Here is a 17,164-nt window from a genome sequence, read left to right on the forward strand (position 1 = left end):
TCCTGTCAGCCACATCTTTGGAGCGGTAAAGGAGCGGTGTATTCACCGCTCCTAAACCACTCCTGCCCATTGAAATCAATGGGACAGCGCGGCTATACCGCGGTAATACCGCGGCTATAGCCACGCTATACGAGGGGTTTTAACCCTTTTTCGTCCGCCAGCGGGGGGTTAAAACCGCACCGCTAGCGGCCGAATACCGCGGTACAACAGTGCTAAAAATAGCGCTGTTTTACCGCCGACGCCCCCTGCCGCCCCAGTGTGAAAGGGGCCTAATTGAACAAGCTGAAGTTAGAAGCCAGGTTCACACCTATGCAAATTAGATGCGGATTTCTCCGCATCCAATTGGCATAGCAGGAGAATGTGACTGGCTCCCTATGGAGCCAGTTCACATATCTCCGTTGAGGCTGCGGAATGCACTGCACAAAAACTCTGTGCGTCTTTGGCTCCGTTTACATCTTCCTATTTGTATGAGACTATAAGGAACACCAAAGATGGTTTATCATATTTGCTATGGCCCCTGTTATGTTTCCCACTCCCCTCTTTCATTGTACTTATGTATTTATGCTGTTAATTGATCAGAGAATGGCAAGGACTGTTCGCCACTCTGCTTTGTAACGTTCTTTCCTGACTTTCCTGAGGTGGAGGCTCCTTAAAGGTGTTGTAAACCCCCATTCTATGCATTAAGGTGAAACACCACCTGTGATGCAGCAGCCCCCCAGAGCCCCCCTTTTCCTTACCTGAACTCTGTCTTTCCAGCGATGGGGATGAACACACCAGCTCCAGCTGGCGTCTCGGGTCCTGAACGGATAGATTGGTAGCAGTGCAACCACTGGCTCCAGCTGCTGTCAATCAGATCAAATGACACCGGGGGCGGAGCCGAGTCCTGCTGTCTGTGTCAATGGATGCAGCATCGGGACATGGGAGCGTGCCCGCACGAGTGCCCCGAGGGAGGGCGGCTCTCCAACAGGGCACTCGAGAAGAGGGGGGAGCCAGGAGCGCCACTGAGGGACCCCAGAAGAGGTGGATCAGTGCCACTCTGTGCAAAACCAACTGCACAGAGTAGGTAAGTATGACGTTTTTTTGTTTTTTAAAACAAACCTTTACATATTCTTTAAGAATCAATTTAAAGAACTAGGCTGCAAGTTGAAGGGAGGGACCTCCAAGGTGATATTCTCTGAAATATTTCCTGCGCCATGCGCAACACAGGCAAGGCAGGGGGAGATTAGAGAACCGAATACATGGCTAAAGACCTAGTGTATGAACAATTATATCTCTAACGCTTTCCCTATAACACGGGGTACCAGACAGGGTTGTCCTCTATCGCCACTACTGTTTGCCCTGGCGATGGAACCCTTGGCTGAACTGAATACTCTAATAGTACTATTAGTGGTCTAATGATTAATAGGTTGGAGGAAAAGGTATCCCTTTACACGGATTACATGCTCATTTATTTAGCCGATTCTCAATCGTCTTTATCCACATTATTATAAATTATTCAAGGCTTTGGCCATTTTTCAGGCTTCCGTGTAAATTGGGAAAACTCTCTCCTTTTTTCAATAGATCAGGATGCCATAATCTCCCTTCCACCTTCTTGCCCTTTAAAAATAGTTTCTAACTTCTGATACTTGGGTATTATAATACAGCAACCCATTTCCTTATACCTTAAGAACAATCCTCTTTTTAGTAGACTTTTAAAAGCACCCTAAAAGTTTGTGCCAACCTCCCTCTAACACTACTAGGTAGGGTAAACATATTTAAAACTATTTTCCTGCCATGCTTCCTTTACATTTTAAGTAACTCTCCAGTGTATACTCCTAAATGCCGATTTCAAGAGATTACATAGGTGAGGTTGAAAAAAGACGCAAGTCCAACCTATGTGTGTGATTATATGTCAGTATTACATTGTAAGTTGTGGTCGTTCAGGTGCTTATCTAATAGTTTCTTGAAACTATCGATGCCTCCAGCTGAGACCACCGCCTGTGGAAGGGAATTCCACATCCTTGCCGCTCTTATGCCCTGTACACACGGTCAGATTTTCCTACGGAAAATGTGTGATAGGACCTTGTTGTCGGAAATTCTGTGTGTAGGCTCCATCACACATTTTCCATCGGATTTTCCGACACACAAAGTTTGAGAGCAGGCTATAAAATTTTCCGACAACAAAATCCGTTGTCGGAATTTCCGATCGTGTGTACACAAATCCGACGCACAAAGTGCCACACATGCTCAGAATAAATAAAGAGATGAAAGCTATTGGCCACTGCCCCGTTTATAGTCCCGACATACATGTTTTACGTCACCGCGTTCAGAATGATCGGATTTTCCGACAACTTTGTGTGACCGTGTGTATGCAAGACAAGTTTGAGCCAACATCCGTCGGAAAAAATCCTAGGATTTTGTTGTCGGAATGTCTGATCAATGTCCGACCGTGTGTACGGGGCATTACAGTAAAGAACTCTCTACGTAGTTTAAGGTTAAACCTCTTTTATTCTAATTTTAATTGGCCACAAATCTTGTTAAACTCCCTTCTGCGAAAAAGTTTTATCCCTATTGTGGGGTCACCAGTATGGTATTTGTATATTGAAATCATATCCCCTCTCAAGCGTCTCTTCTCCAGAAAGAATAAGTTCAGTGCTCGCAACCTTTCCTCATAACTAATGTCCTCCAGACCCTTTATTAGCTTTGTTGCCCTTCTTTGTACTCGCTTCATTTTCAGTACATCCTTCCTGAGGACTGGTGCCCAGAACTGGACAGCATACTCCAGGTGAGGCCGGACCAGAGTCTTGTAGAGCGGGAGAATTATCGTTTTATCTCTAGAATTAATCCCCTTTTTAATGCATGCCAATATTCTGTTTGCTTTGTTAGCAGCAGCTTGGCATTGCATGCCATCTACTAGGACCCCCAGGCCCTTTTCCATCCTAGATTCCCCCAGAGGTTCTCCCCCCAGTGTATAGATTGCATTCATAGTTTTGCCACCCAAATGAATTATTTTACATTTTTCTACATTGAACCTCATTTGCCATGTAGTTGCCCACCCCATTAATTTGTTGACTCTGTCCTTGCTTCCTTTATGTGGGGAGGTAGAGCTGTTAGAATTGCTAACCCTAGGTGCACACCTATGCGTTTTTAGTGCATTTTGCAGTTTGCAGACACGCACTACAGTCCATTAAACATGGTTTCCTGTGATACAAGTTCACATGCGTTTTGCAGCCATTTGGAAAGGGTCGAGGACTTTTTTTCCACGATTTGCAGGTAATAGTCTTCAATGGAATCACTCCAGAAATGCAACTGTTGTGTTTGTGATGCGATTTTTTTATGTGTTTTGCGGTTTTTATTTTGCGTCTTCTCTGACTTCCGCAGGGATTTCAATCTCCCCTCTACAGCTTATTTCCAGTATCTTCAGATACGACACACAGTTGCGGCTCAGTTTTGCCTACATAATATCTCCATAGAGCCCTCCCCTTTGGAATGCCTTCTGAATGACCCATCTCATGCTAAACTTATTTCTACATATTACTCTTCCTTACTTCACACCAAAACTGATAGACTTTGTCTCACTGAATCTAGATGCCGTTCAGATATACCTGAACTCACATAGGAGGTGTGGCAGGAAATTCTACCACTGCAGGTCCCCACGGTCATCTCCTCTAAGGATAAGGTTATCCAGACCAAGTTTTTATATAGGTCTTATTATAGTCCCAGTCTCCTTTTCCATTTAAATAGGCTGTCATCTGCTGTGTGTTCGTGGTGTTTTTTAGCAACTGGCACCTTTTATCATATGGTATATATATTTATACAAGTGGTTCGCCCTGGGACTTTGAGTGAGGTGAATATGGTTAGTCAAAAAACATGTCATGGAAGTAAAATAATGTAGATTTATTACAATTGTTGCACATCTGAAACACAACAGCAATAACTACAGGCCAATAAAGTATGCATATAATGTGGACATGGTACAATCCACATACATGATAAAACAATATATACCAATATACAAACATCAGAGAAATTTGCAAGCATGAGCAGTACCCGACGACGTTTCGCAAGACCATGCTCGCTCATCAGGGGTAAATGCTTTGCTAGAACTGTAATAAAAATAGTAAATAGAATGAATGAATGTATGTATGCTGCATCACATAGGCAGGAAGGTGAGTCATCATCGGTGTCAGGCTGGGGACCTCATACTCACCAATGGGCTGGACCAGGCCACCAGTCGCTGAAGCCACCGGCGGCGGCAGCAACAAACATCCAGCATGGGAGCTGAAGGAGCAGAGCAAAAGGTAACCCCAACGGGGGAACAACTGTAGCACCGACATGGCCTTGATACAAATATAAGTGTCCCTGAAAGTCTCCCCATGTCCAAAATCATGAACTGTAAAGATGGTAAAAAAAGGTATATGTATATATCAGAAAGACCCTGCGACTAAGGTAAACTTCCTGCTATGTTGGGTATGCATATTGCAAAAATAATGAGTATGTAGATACAGGCGATTTCCCTGTGTTGTTTCATATACATATAAGTGTATGGGGACCAGCATAAAGTAAATGCTGGCATATGTTGGGAGACTAAAAGGGCATAAATAAAGGACATTACAAAATAAAGAAATGTTGGGCCAGTAAGTGTGCAAGTGCACATAGAGTGGAATAGAGTGGGGGTTGAAGGAAAGGCAAACGAATGTGCTAAAATGTCAACTAAGCTAAACAGCAAAACAATATTCCTGAGTGTGATGTGAGACCATCCCATCGTGGAAGTGCAGTTGGTGTGTGTGAACTCATGATGTGAGTGAGAAAAGCTGCCATGTCAGGCTCCAATTATACCCCCAAGGGGGGGGAAGGGACCAAATGCTCCACCCCCAACGTCTTGTGCCAACAGGGCAGCGTACAAGCGCTAAAAACACTGATCGCTGCTGGGGCCGCAGGACGTGGTGTACCCCATTGTTCAGGATGGTAAAAACACAGCCCAAGGATAATGACGCCAGGATTGGCGCCCCCCGATGGGCGTGGAAAACATGAGGTCGATATGTGGGTGGCCCCCCCAAACCATAAGGGCGGGAGGGGACAGTAGGGGGGTCTAAGAAGTCCTCCTTTTATACATATCACAGCTCCCGGACTGGACGGAGAAAGCCGCCACCGACAGGTAACAGCAAGCGTTTAGCTCACAACCTGGTCTGTTGTCACCACTAGTCATTTTGTCAGTATACATCCACTACTGGCCATATACAGATGGGCAGTTGATCTCTGGGCTGGCCCTGTGCCCTTTTGCTGTTCCCTGTCGGTGAGCAGTCGCCTTTAACCCCTTCAGCGCTGGAAGATTTTACCCCCTTCCTGACCAGTGTACTTTTTGCGATTCGGCACTGCGTCGCTTTAACTGACAATAGCGCGGTCGTACCCAAACAAAATTGACGTCCTTTTTTTTCCCACAAATAGAGCTTTCTTTTGGTGGTATTTGATCGCCTATGCGGTTTATATTTTTGGTGCTATAAACAAAAAAAGAGCGTCAATTTTGAAAAAAAACGCAGTATTTTTTACTTTTTACTATAATAAATATCCCCCCAAAAATATATAAAAAAAATATTTTTTCCTCCGTTTAGGCCAATATGTATTCTTCTACATATTTTTGGTAAAAAAAAAAAAATCGCAATAAGCATATATTGATTAGTTTGTGCAAAATTTATAGCGTCTACAAAATAGGGGATAGTTTTGTGCCATTTTTAATTTTTATAAGTAATGGCGGCAATCTGCGATTTTTACCGGGACTGCGACATTATGGCGGACACATCGAACATTTTTGGGACCATTGTCATTTATACAGCGATCAGTGCGATTAAAAATGCATTGATTACTATGTAAATGACACTGGCAGTGAAGGGGTTAACCACTAGGGGGCAGTGAAGGGGTTAAGTGTGTCCTAGGGAGTGATTCTAACTATGAGGGGACTGGCCTTGAACACAGGGGACAGTGATTACTGCTCTCGATCACAGAGAGCAGTAGATCACTGTCCTATCAATAGGCAGAACGGGGAATGCTTTGTTTACATAAGCATCTCCCCGTTCTTCCTCTCCGTGACATGATCGCGGGCACTCGGCGGACATCCAGTCCGCGGGACCCGCGGTCACGGTCACAGAGACCGTGGCCGGCATGCACGCACTCGCGTCACCACTTCTTAAAGGGGGCATACCTGTGAAGTAGACTTTGACTGCTCTCACCACATCCAGGGAATGTAGTGACTTCTCCTCCGTAGAACAGGGCTCTGGAAAAACTGAAGGTAGAACAATATCCTGGTTTAGATGAAAACCTGACACTACCTTCGGTAAAAAGTTAGGATGAGGACGCAATACCACCTTATCCTTGTGAATAATTAAATTTGCCTTTTTACAAGAAAGAGCAGCCAACTCTGATACCCTTCTTGCAGAAGATATGGCTACCAGAAAAATTAGTTTCCTTGTCAAAAGGACCAAGGGAATATGCCGTATCGGCTCAAAAGGCTGTTTCTGCAATGCCAAAAGAACGAAATTCAAGTCCCAAGGGTTCAGGGGTGACCTTACCGGAGGATTAAGCCACGTTACCCCCTGAATAAAGCTACAAACCAAAGAATGCGAAGCAAGTGAAATAATACCGATAAGGCCGAGACCTTGCCTTTGATAGTACTTAAGGCCAGCTTCACTTCTAACCCCATCTGCAGAAAGTCAAGGATTCTACCTATGACATACTTCCTGGGGTGCCAACCCCTGGATTCACACCAGGGGACATATGCCTTCCCTTCCTGCTTGACCCCGCGAAGTCGTGGAAGCAACAGATTAGGAGGGAATGCATAAATCAGTAAGAACTGATTCCACGGGAACACCAAGGCATCTGTTCCACACACTAGCGGATCCCTTGTTCTTGACACAAAGTTGAGGATCTTTTTGTTGAATCTGGATGCAAACAGATCTATGTCTGGGATCCCCCATCTTTGGCATATTGTCAGGAAGATATTGGGGTGAAGGGACCATTCTCCTGGGATCAACTTCTGGCGTCTCAAATAGTCCGTCTGTCAATTTTCTATTCCTGGAATGAAGACTGCTGATAGGTAAGGTACATTTTCTGCCCAAGTTAGGATACGATTCACCTCTCTCTGGGCCGCCCAACTTCTCGTGCCCCCTTGGTGATTGATATAGGCCACTGCTGTGGCATTGTCGGATTGGATCCTGACAGGACAAATTTGTAACCTGAACGTCCAGGCCCTCGGGGCCCAGTGTGCTGCCCGAATCTCTAGAATGTTAATGGGTAAGGTCATTTCTGATCTGGACAGTCGCCTCTTCCAGGACTGCTCCCCAACCTGAAAGGCTGGCATCTGTTGTTACCACCTTCCAGGTAACTGGTAGGAAGGATTTTCCCTTCTGCAGATTCTTGGTTATCAACCACCAACTATGGCTCCGGTGCACCCTTGGAGACAGACACATTGGGAAATCTAGAGCTTGGACCTTCTTGTTCCAAGCCCATAGGATACTGTTTTGCAGCAGCCTCGAATGAAACTGATCATAAGGAACGGCCTTGAATGAAGCCACCATCTTTCCCAACAACCTCATGCAAAGTTGAATAGGATTCTTCTTTGCCTTGACCGCCTGAATCAGTTCCTTTATGGCACAGATCTTCGCCGGGGCAAGAATACTCTTTTCTGGGCTGTATCTATTATCAGACCCAAGTATTCTAATCTCCCTGATGGTTTTAAGGAGGATTTCTCTAGGTTGAGAATGCAACCTAGGTATTCCAGGTAGTTGACTGTGGTGACCATACTTTGGTCTAAGCAGCTACCGACTGGTATCTATCAAGAGCAGATCGTCTAGGTAAGCTATAATCGTTATACCTTTGGCCCTTAATCTGGCTAGAGGAGGAGCCAGGACCTTTGTAACCACTTGAGGTGCAGTAGCTAGACCGAAAGGCAGAGCTACAAATCTAAAAATTAAGATTTTCTACCTCGAAATGTAGATATTTCTGGTGAGTGGGAAAAATAGGCATGCATCCTTGATGTCGATTGACGCTAGAAGTTCTGCACCTTGTAGGATGGAGACTACTGATGGTAGCCATTAATGTCTAAACCGCTGGCAACAAAAGTGAGTACACCCCTAAGTAAAAGTGTCCAAATTGGGCCCAATTAGCCATTTTCCCTCCCGGTGTCATGTGACTCGTTTTTGTTACAAGGTCTAAGGTGTGAATGGGGAGCAGGTGTGTTAAATTTGGTATTATCGTTCTCACTCTCTCATACTGGTCACTGGAAGTTCAACATGGCAAAGAACTCTCTGAGGATCTGAAAAAAAGAATCATTGTTTTACATAAAGATGGCCTAGGCCAGTGATGGCGAACCTTGGCACCCCAGGTGTTTTGGAACTACATTTCCCATGATGCTCATGCACTCTGCAGTGTAGTTGAGCATCATGGGAAATGTAGTTCCAAAACATCTGGGGTGCCAAGGTTCACCATCACTGGCCTAGGCTATAAGAAGATTGGCAAGACCCTGCAGCTGAGCTGCTGCACAGTGGCCAAGACCATACAGCGGTTTAACAGGACTGGTTCCACTCAGAACAGGCCTCGCCATGGTTGACCAAAGGAGTTGAGTGCACATACTCAGCGTCATATCCAGAGGTTGTCTTTGGGAAAAAGACGTATGAGTGCTGCCAGCATTGCTGCAGAGGTTGAAGGGGTGGGGGTCAGCCTGTCAGTGCTCAGACCATACTTCGCACACTGCATCAAGTTGGTCTGCATGGCTGTCGTGCCAGAAGGAAGCCTCTTTTAAAGATGATGCACAAGAAAGACCGCAGTTTGCTGAAGACAAGCAGATGAAGGACATGGATTACTGAAACCATGGGGGTTATTTACGAAAGGCAAATCCACTTTGCACTACAAGTGCAAACTACCAGTGCAAAGTGCACATGGAAGTGCAGTCGCTGTAAATCTGAGGGGTAGATCTGAAATGAGGGGAAGCTCTGCTGATTTTATCATCCAATCATGTGCAAGCTAAAACATTGTTTTTTATTTTCCTTGCATGTCCCCCTCGGATCTACAGTGACTGCACTTCCAAGTGCACTTTGCACTTGTAGTGCAAAGTGGATTTGCCTTTCGTAAATAACCCCCCATGTCCTGTGGTCTGATGAGAATAAGGGTACATTTATTTGATTCAGATAGTGTCAAGCGTGTGTGGCGGCAACCAGGTCAGGAGTACAAAGACAAGTGTATCTTGCCTACAGTCAAGCATGGTGGTGGGAGTGTCATGGTCTGGGGCTCCATGAGTACTGCCGACACTGGGGAGCTACAGTTCATTGAGGGAACCATGAATGCCAACATGTACTGTGACATACTGAAACAGATCATGAGCCCCTCCCTTCGGAGAATGAGCCTGCAGGGCAGTATTCCAACATGATAACCCCAAATACACCTCCAAGACAACCACTGCCTTGCTAAAGAAGCATATGTGGGGCATCCTCAAATGGAAGGTGGAGGAGAAGGTCTCTAACATCCACCAGCTCCGTGATGTGATTATGGAGAAGTGGAAGAGCACTTCAGGGGCAACCTGCGAAGCTCTGATAAAATCCATGCCCAAGAGGGATAAGGCAGTGCTGGAAAATAATGTTGGCCACACAAAACATTGACACTTTGGTCCCAATTTGGACATTTTCACTTAGGGGTCTACTCACTTTTGTTGCCAGCGGTTTAGACAATAAAGGCTGTGTGTTGAGTTATTTTGAGGGTACAGCAAATTTATACTGTTTTACAAGCTGTACACTCACTACTTTACATTGTGGCAAAGTGTAATTTCTTCAGTGCTGGTATTGTTGAATCTTGGCTACATTCTTCAGATGACTGGGCAATTAATATTCCTGACTAGGCTCGCTTTCAGAAAGACAGGGTAAAACAGAGGGTGGTGGTGTCTGTCTCTATGTGAGAGGTGATCTCAAAGTGAGTGTGAAAGATGACCTAATTGATGGAGAGTGTGCTGAGTCTGAAGCATAAGGCCCCTTTCACACAAGGCGGACTCCGCTTCCATGGAGTCCGCCTCCTCAGCAGGAGATCTCTCCGTTGATCTCCGCTGAGCCGGCGGATGACAGGTCCCTCTCTGCTCACTGAGCAGGGAGGGGCTTGTCAGGCGCTGCCGCCGCCTATGGAGGGATCGGATGAAAACGGACAGCATGTCCGTTTTCATCAGATCTCACCCGATCCGATAGCGATGGACCTGGACGTAGGGCCATCCGTCTGATTTTAGCGGATCGGACAGGGTCGGATGTCAGCGGACATGTCTCCGCTGACATCCGTCGCTCCATAGGCTAACATGGAGCGCCCATTCAGGTCCGCCGTCAAAACTGACAGGCGGACCTAAACGGTCCAATCGTGTGAAAGGGGCCTTATGGGCGGAACTGTACATAGGTGTGTGTACTACAAAGTTTATCATTGGAGTTTGTTATAGACTTCCCAGTGTTAATGAGGAAGTGGAGTCTCAGCTCCTTGCACAGATAGAAAGGGCTGGGACAGTGATAATAATGAGGGGTTATAACTACCCGGAAATTGACTGGAGTAATGACACTGCTGGAACAGTTAAAGGGCAAAAATGTATAAAAACCTATTACAAGACAATTTTATGGTCCAATTTATTGAGACCGCTACTAGAAATGACCATCTGCTGGACCTGGTAATCTCAAACCATGCAGAGTTTATTACCAATATTCATATAAAAGAACATCTGGGTAGCAGTGACCATAACATGATTCTATTTAATGTTATCTGTAAGCAACAAACATATAGGAAATATAAAAACTCTTAACTTTCACACAGAGGCAGTTTTCTGGCATTTTAGCGCTAGAAATAGCACCTAAAAAACTGCCTCCCATTCATTACAATGAGTGCTTTCACATCCGGGCGGTGCACTTGCGTGACATTCGGAGAAGTCCTGCAAGCAGCATCTTTGAGACGGTTTGGGAGGACTGTATACAGTGCTCCCAAAACGCCCCTGTCCATTGCAATGAAGCGACGCAACACAGGAGCTTTTAACCCCTTTTTTTGGGATTAAAAGCGGCACAAAAGCGCCGCTAAAATGAGCCGGCGCTTTCAGTGTGAAAGCAACCTTAGAGAGCAAATTTTCCAAGAGTGAGGGCTGCTTGCCAAGACTTACACTGGGATGGAATATTGGCATCGATGAACACAGAACAGAAAACGGGAATTCTTCAAAAAAAAGACTATGCGAACTCATTGCAAAATATATTCCCATGGGCAAAAACTTTAAAAGGCTAAAAATAAAATCTATGTGGCTCACGGCCAAAGTTAAAAAAGCTATAAATAATAAGAAAAGAGCTTTTAAAAAATATAAAAATGGAGGAACATTATCATTGTTTAACCTCCCTGGCGGTATGATTATTTCGGATTTTAGGTGCTGAAAGCGGTACAATTATTTTGCATGGAAATTTGGCGTTTTATATTGTAGGTCTGTAAATCTTAACAATAACACACTTAAATCTGTCCAAACCAGAGTCTAGTAGATATCCCGGGTATGATAAAGTTTGAAACACAAAAACATAAATTATAATAAAATAAATAAAAATAAATAATTAAAAAAAATTAAAAAAAATAGTAATAAAATAAATTTCCCCACAATTCACTATCGCTCAATTCTGCAAGTGTTCTAATTTACTATCGCTGTTTTCTAGCTGGTCTAAAGCCACTTTTGACGTAAAGGGACACTTTTTGGTTGATATGGACAATCTCCAGTTTCCAGGCAGAAAGAACAGTGTATATCATGTAAAACTGCATGCAGGGCATGGGCCAAAGCACTGGGGACAAAAGGGATGTGAAATCATTTCATACAGTACTGTAATCTGTAAGATTACAGTACTGTATGTGTTATGATTTTGACTTTTTTTTAATTTGCCGCCAAGCTCCGCCCCCGTGCGTCGCGCCGCTCGCAGGGAACGGAGCCTGGCACGGAGAGGCTTCGGAGGAGGACGGAGCCCTCGGACACTGCGGGGGACATCGCAGGATCCCGGGGACAAGGTAAGTAACGCCGCCCCAGGATCTTGCAATGCGATCCCGAGTGTGGCTCGGGGTTACCGCTAATGGTACTGAATTTTAACCCCGAGCCACACTCGGGAAATCCGCCAGGGAGGCTACATGTTACAAAGAATAACAGAAAATGTAAAAAGGAAATCAAGGATGCAAAACGAACAGATTGAAAAAGATAGGACAAACCCCAATGTAATTAGTAAAAAAAAGGTCAGGTCTGAACATGTAGGCTTTTTACAAAATAATCTGGCGTGGGGGACTGGGGGCAAATAGAAGAATTTATTAAATACTTTATTCAGCTCTGTGTATACAAAAGGTGCATGGGGAAGCTCAAGTCCATAATGAGGATGGTATTGACACAGCCCCAAATGATCCACAATGGCTCAAAAGTGATATAGTCCAGAAATTTTTAGACAGAATAAAGGTGGATAGAGCACCTGGACCAGGTGGCATCCACCCACGGATCCTAAAAGAATTGAGCTCTGTCATCTCAAAGCCATTGTGTCTAATTTTTAGGGACTTGTTAAAGTAATTGTAAAGCCTTTTTTTTTTTTTTTAATAACAAACATGTTATACCTACCTGCTCTGTCCAGTGGTTTTGCAGAGCAGCCCAGATCCTCCTCTTCTTGGGTCCCTCTTCTGTGCCCTCCCTCCTGTTGAGTGCCCCCACAGCAAGCAGCTTGCTATGGGGTACCCAAGCCAAGTCACAGCTCCCTGTGTCCATTCAGATACGGAGTCAAGACTGGGCCCCGCTCCTCTCTCTCCTGATTGTGGTCAATCAAAATCATTCAGCCAGAGGGAACCAATTGCACTGTGCTGCTGTCTCACTGAGTCCTGGGCAGCTTAGACACTCCTGCAACATCACTGGATAAAGACAGGCTCAGGTAAGTATAAGGGGGGCTGCTGCACACAGGTTTTTTTTTTTTTATCTTAACGCTAATGCATTAAGATTAAAAAAAACTTCTGCCTTTACAATCCCTTTACTGACTGGAATGGTACCACTGGATTGGCGTAGGGCCAGGTTTAGTTTGGCCCAGCCGAAAATCTCACCTGCGATCTGTTGCAGGGAAAGGCTCCTTCCTTGCTTCCCGTTTGTGTGTGTATATATATATTTGCGACTGCTGCCGCATAGTTTGTACGAACTTGAAGGTAATGTTCCATGATGAGCAACTGGAAAGCCTCTACAGCCATCCGGATTGCGAGCAGCTCATTCTGATTCGAGGTCCACCTGATTCCTCCTCTTCCACGCCCCTTTTGACCTGTCCAGTGCTTCTTTGGACAGCAGTCTCTCTCCTTCTGGGTCTGCTGCCTGTGGCCCCAAAAAACGTTTGCCCTCTACTTTCCTCCTTTTCTCCGGGAACGCCTTTTTCTTGTCTGGTAATAGGAGATTACCTGAAAAAGGTAACCCACAAAGTTTAAGCTTGGACACCGAGTCACCCGTCCAAGCCTTCAACCATACAGCCCTTCTTGGAGTTCACCAGTGCTGCTGACCTGGCTGCCAACTGCACTGACTCCGCTGAGGCATCTGCCAAAAAGCCAACTGCTTTAAATAGTAATGTCAAGAAATTAAGCAGTTGCTGCCTGGATGTGCCTGCTGAGATGTGCATCTGCAACTGTGTTAGCCAGCACTTCAAATTCCTGGCAACGCAAGTGGCTGCTAGGGCTAGCTTTAGGCTAATGGAAGAAGCCTCCCAGGCCCTTCATAGAAGAACAGCCCCCTTTTGTCCATGGGACCCCTAAGGTACCCTAGGTCATCAAAGGCCAAATCTGTTTTCTTAGTAACCTTGGCCAGCAGCGCATCCAGCTTTGGGATCTTGTTCCAAGCGTGGGCCTCATCTTTCTAGAAAGGGAACCTGCGTTTGAGGTTGCCTGAGAAGAAGGGTCCCCTTTCAGTGTGCTCCCACTGCAGCATGATAGACTCCGCCAGAGATTTGTGCACGGGGAATACCCTGGGCTTCTGTGCACTAGACCCTTGGTACATGAGGTTGAGCTTCAAAAGTTGTACCGACTCTTCTCCAATTTCCAAAGTGTCAAAGATCGCTTTGAGCAAGTCCCCCACATCATCCAGAGACAACCTGTCCCTGGACCCCCTGGAGGAATCATACTCGCTCTATAAACCAGACCCAGAGTCTGCCTTAGAGGTGGCCAGTGACCTAGGCTCTCCTTCCCTGTCCTCCCCATCACCCTCCTGACTAGGTTCTGACAGAGAAGGGATACTGGCAGCTCTGGCTAGCGGCGTAGGGGGACCCTGCATACTATAAATCAAGCTCTTAAAATTACTGGAAAGTGGATGCGATCTCATCCTTAACAGATGACAGGATCTTATGACAAGCCATCACTGAATCATCTTTGACCAGGCTACTAACACACTCAGGACAAAGAAGCTTTTCCCAATGGATTGTCAATTTTGCTGCACATACAGCATACCTTTTAGGATGCTGCATCTGGGCTTTAACCTAAAAGTCAAACAGAAGAAAAAACACCCATGAGTGCCTGCTCTTGCCCCCAACCACCACTGTGCCTGGGGTCCAAAAAAGAAGGTGTCCTTCCCATCACCTGCAGTTCCCCACCAAGAGAGGGATTCCTAACCAAAAGACATCCCTCAGAAAGCCATGGGCAATCTTCCAACGCTTACATGAGAGGTGCCACTGCCCGAGGAACCCTAGTCTTCCGCCTGTAAAGTTGCAATGCCCTCCATAGTGCCCGTGTCCACCACAGAATCTGCTATGATTCCACTGGCTCCCGTTTGTCTGTCTGCCCGACCATTGGGCCCACAAGACTGGAACCTCATCTCTGGGCACCCCCTGATGATGTAGCTTCGACCAGAAGCCGCGGCACTTCCGGAACCATCGTGGAGCGCAGTAGCCCCATCTCTGATGTTGCACGTCCTTCCACGCTCTGAACCTGGAACTGTCAGGTGAATAGGCGCCTTTCTCCCCTGCTGGCCAGCCAAGAGGATGCCAGGCTGCCCGCCGAGCAGACTATGGGAGGGTGAGTGAAGGAGGAGCCATACTTACCATGGCCTGCAACCTAATTGACTGAGCCAGGTATGTTTGACCAGGAAGCGCGATATTGTGGCGAGGGCCACAACATCCTTACAGGGGACCCGCTCTCCCTGAGCTATGGCAGCGGTGGGACTCGCAGCCCTACTCCTCCCTAGCTGGACGGAGGGGTGGGCAGACTGAGGAGAAGGTAACACCAGGATTCACTATAGCCCTGAGAGCTCCCCCAAGTTTAATAACACGCTACTACCTTCCTGTCTGGTAGGAAACACAAAAAAAACTGAAGGAGGCCTGGAGGACTGCCTTTACAGTTTGGTGAACGTGTTTCCTGTCCGGGAGGGAGGAGCCCTGTCTCAGCGGCTATCCTGGAAGACAACAGGAGAAAAGAGATTTCATCTCCAAATACAGAAAGATTTCTTCACAGTAAGAACTGTGAAAATGTGGAATAGACTCCCTTCAGTGGTGGCTCTGGCTAGCTCAGTAGATTATATATACAAAATAATTCTGCGCTGCCAGAGAAGAAATAAGCAGCTAACACAACCAGCAAGGTATAAACAAATAGAGAAAACAAAATAGGTGTAGCGCTATGAGCTTATAAGAGTCCAATGTAAAAAACATTAAACCGGCAGTTCAAAAGGTAATTGACAAAGAAGGGACATCCTTGGGAAAAGAATGATGAATCTTCAGGAACTAGACACTTCAAATATATAAACCATCTGGAGTGGAGACATGCACAACACCACCAAAAGTGAGGAGGCTTACCAGAATCGGTGGACCCAACGGGGCGTACGCCCCGTAGGGTCAGATAGGCTTAGGTGGTGATGGCTGCAGGTGGCCCCGAAGGGCGATGTTGATGGAATAGCTCACACATTGCTGTGTCCCTCAAAACGATGCCGGAACCGGGGAGTATGGAACAAACGACACGTTGATTATATCTCTCAGAACGGTGTTAAAAACCAAAGGAAGGCAGTAGCAAATGGAAAAAGGAAAGGAATGGCCACATAGTGTAAATCCGTATAAAATTGGAATTTTTATTTAAAATTGATATACACTCACATGTAGATCCATAAAAAACAGCGCTGTGGAAAAGTGGCTGGGGGTTTTTGCCTTCCTCTAGGTCAACCATGGGTATAAAATTGTGGACATGGGATTGTACTTCTTTTTTTTTTTTTTTAATTGGTTAAACTAGATGGACCTATCTTTTTTTTCAACCGGACTATGTAACCATGACTCTTTAGAAAACTTTCAATAAAAAAAAAAATTAAAAGAGAAGCCAATTGGTTACTATGCAGTGCTGTACCAGTTTCTGTGTGAACCAGTTTTAGTAAATCTCCCCCAGTGTGCTTCAAAATCGGCCTTGCTAAAGTGATAGGACAACTTACCTCAAGAGATTACACTCTAAAAAGGAAATTCACTTCCAGCACTCCTATGTGCTCACTCTTCCAGATTGGTTGCTTTTCTGAGCATTCACACACCAAGCCTCCGTTGTCCAGCTTTGTAAGGCTGCCACCCGCTATTCTGTTCATACTGTTTAAAGGTTCTAACAGGTGGATGTCCAATCTTCTGTGGATGCAGCATTTGGCCACAAGGTTTTTGCAATGGCACTCTGAAGTTGGGTCTGTTGACCCGTTAATGAGATTGTTGGAACAGTTGTTTGCCTAGTTGTTGCCAATCCTTCTCATTCATTGCTTGGGGACATCCCAGGTTCTATGAATATTCAGCCTGTGTCCTGTACTTTACAGCTAAAGAGGAACCACACTGCATCCGAGCACCAAAAATTTGATTTAATTCATCTTCAATATTTAAAGCAATCTCATCCACCCATCCAAGTCTCCACGCTTTATTTAGCAGAGAAATCACTTTGAAAAAGACCCCGTAGCATTTTGAACCATAGCCATCTTGAGTAAGGGCAGATAATTTATGTGGCATTTACTTCCTGGAATGCATCAGTCCTTGGCTCAGGCAGGAGGGGGTGCTTAGCTGAGAGAAGCCCTGCTCTGCTCCAAAAAGACTCCTGGAATGTATGAAATAATTTGCCTAAGCCTGAAAACCAGGCAGTAACTAAAGAAAATTCAAAAACAAATAAAAATGATATACTTTCCTCTCAATTCACTAAAGCTAGCACCATAAGGACTAAA

Source organism: Aquarana catesbeiana, linkage group LG02 (genome assembly GCF_042186555.1).
Source record: "Aquarana catesbeiana isolate 2022-GZ linkage group LG02, ASM4218655v1, whole genome shotgun sequence".
Classification (NCBI taxonomy): Eukaryota; Metazoa; Chordata; class Amphibia; order Anura; family Ranidae; genus Aquarana; species Aquarana catesbeiana.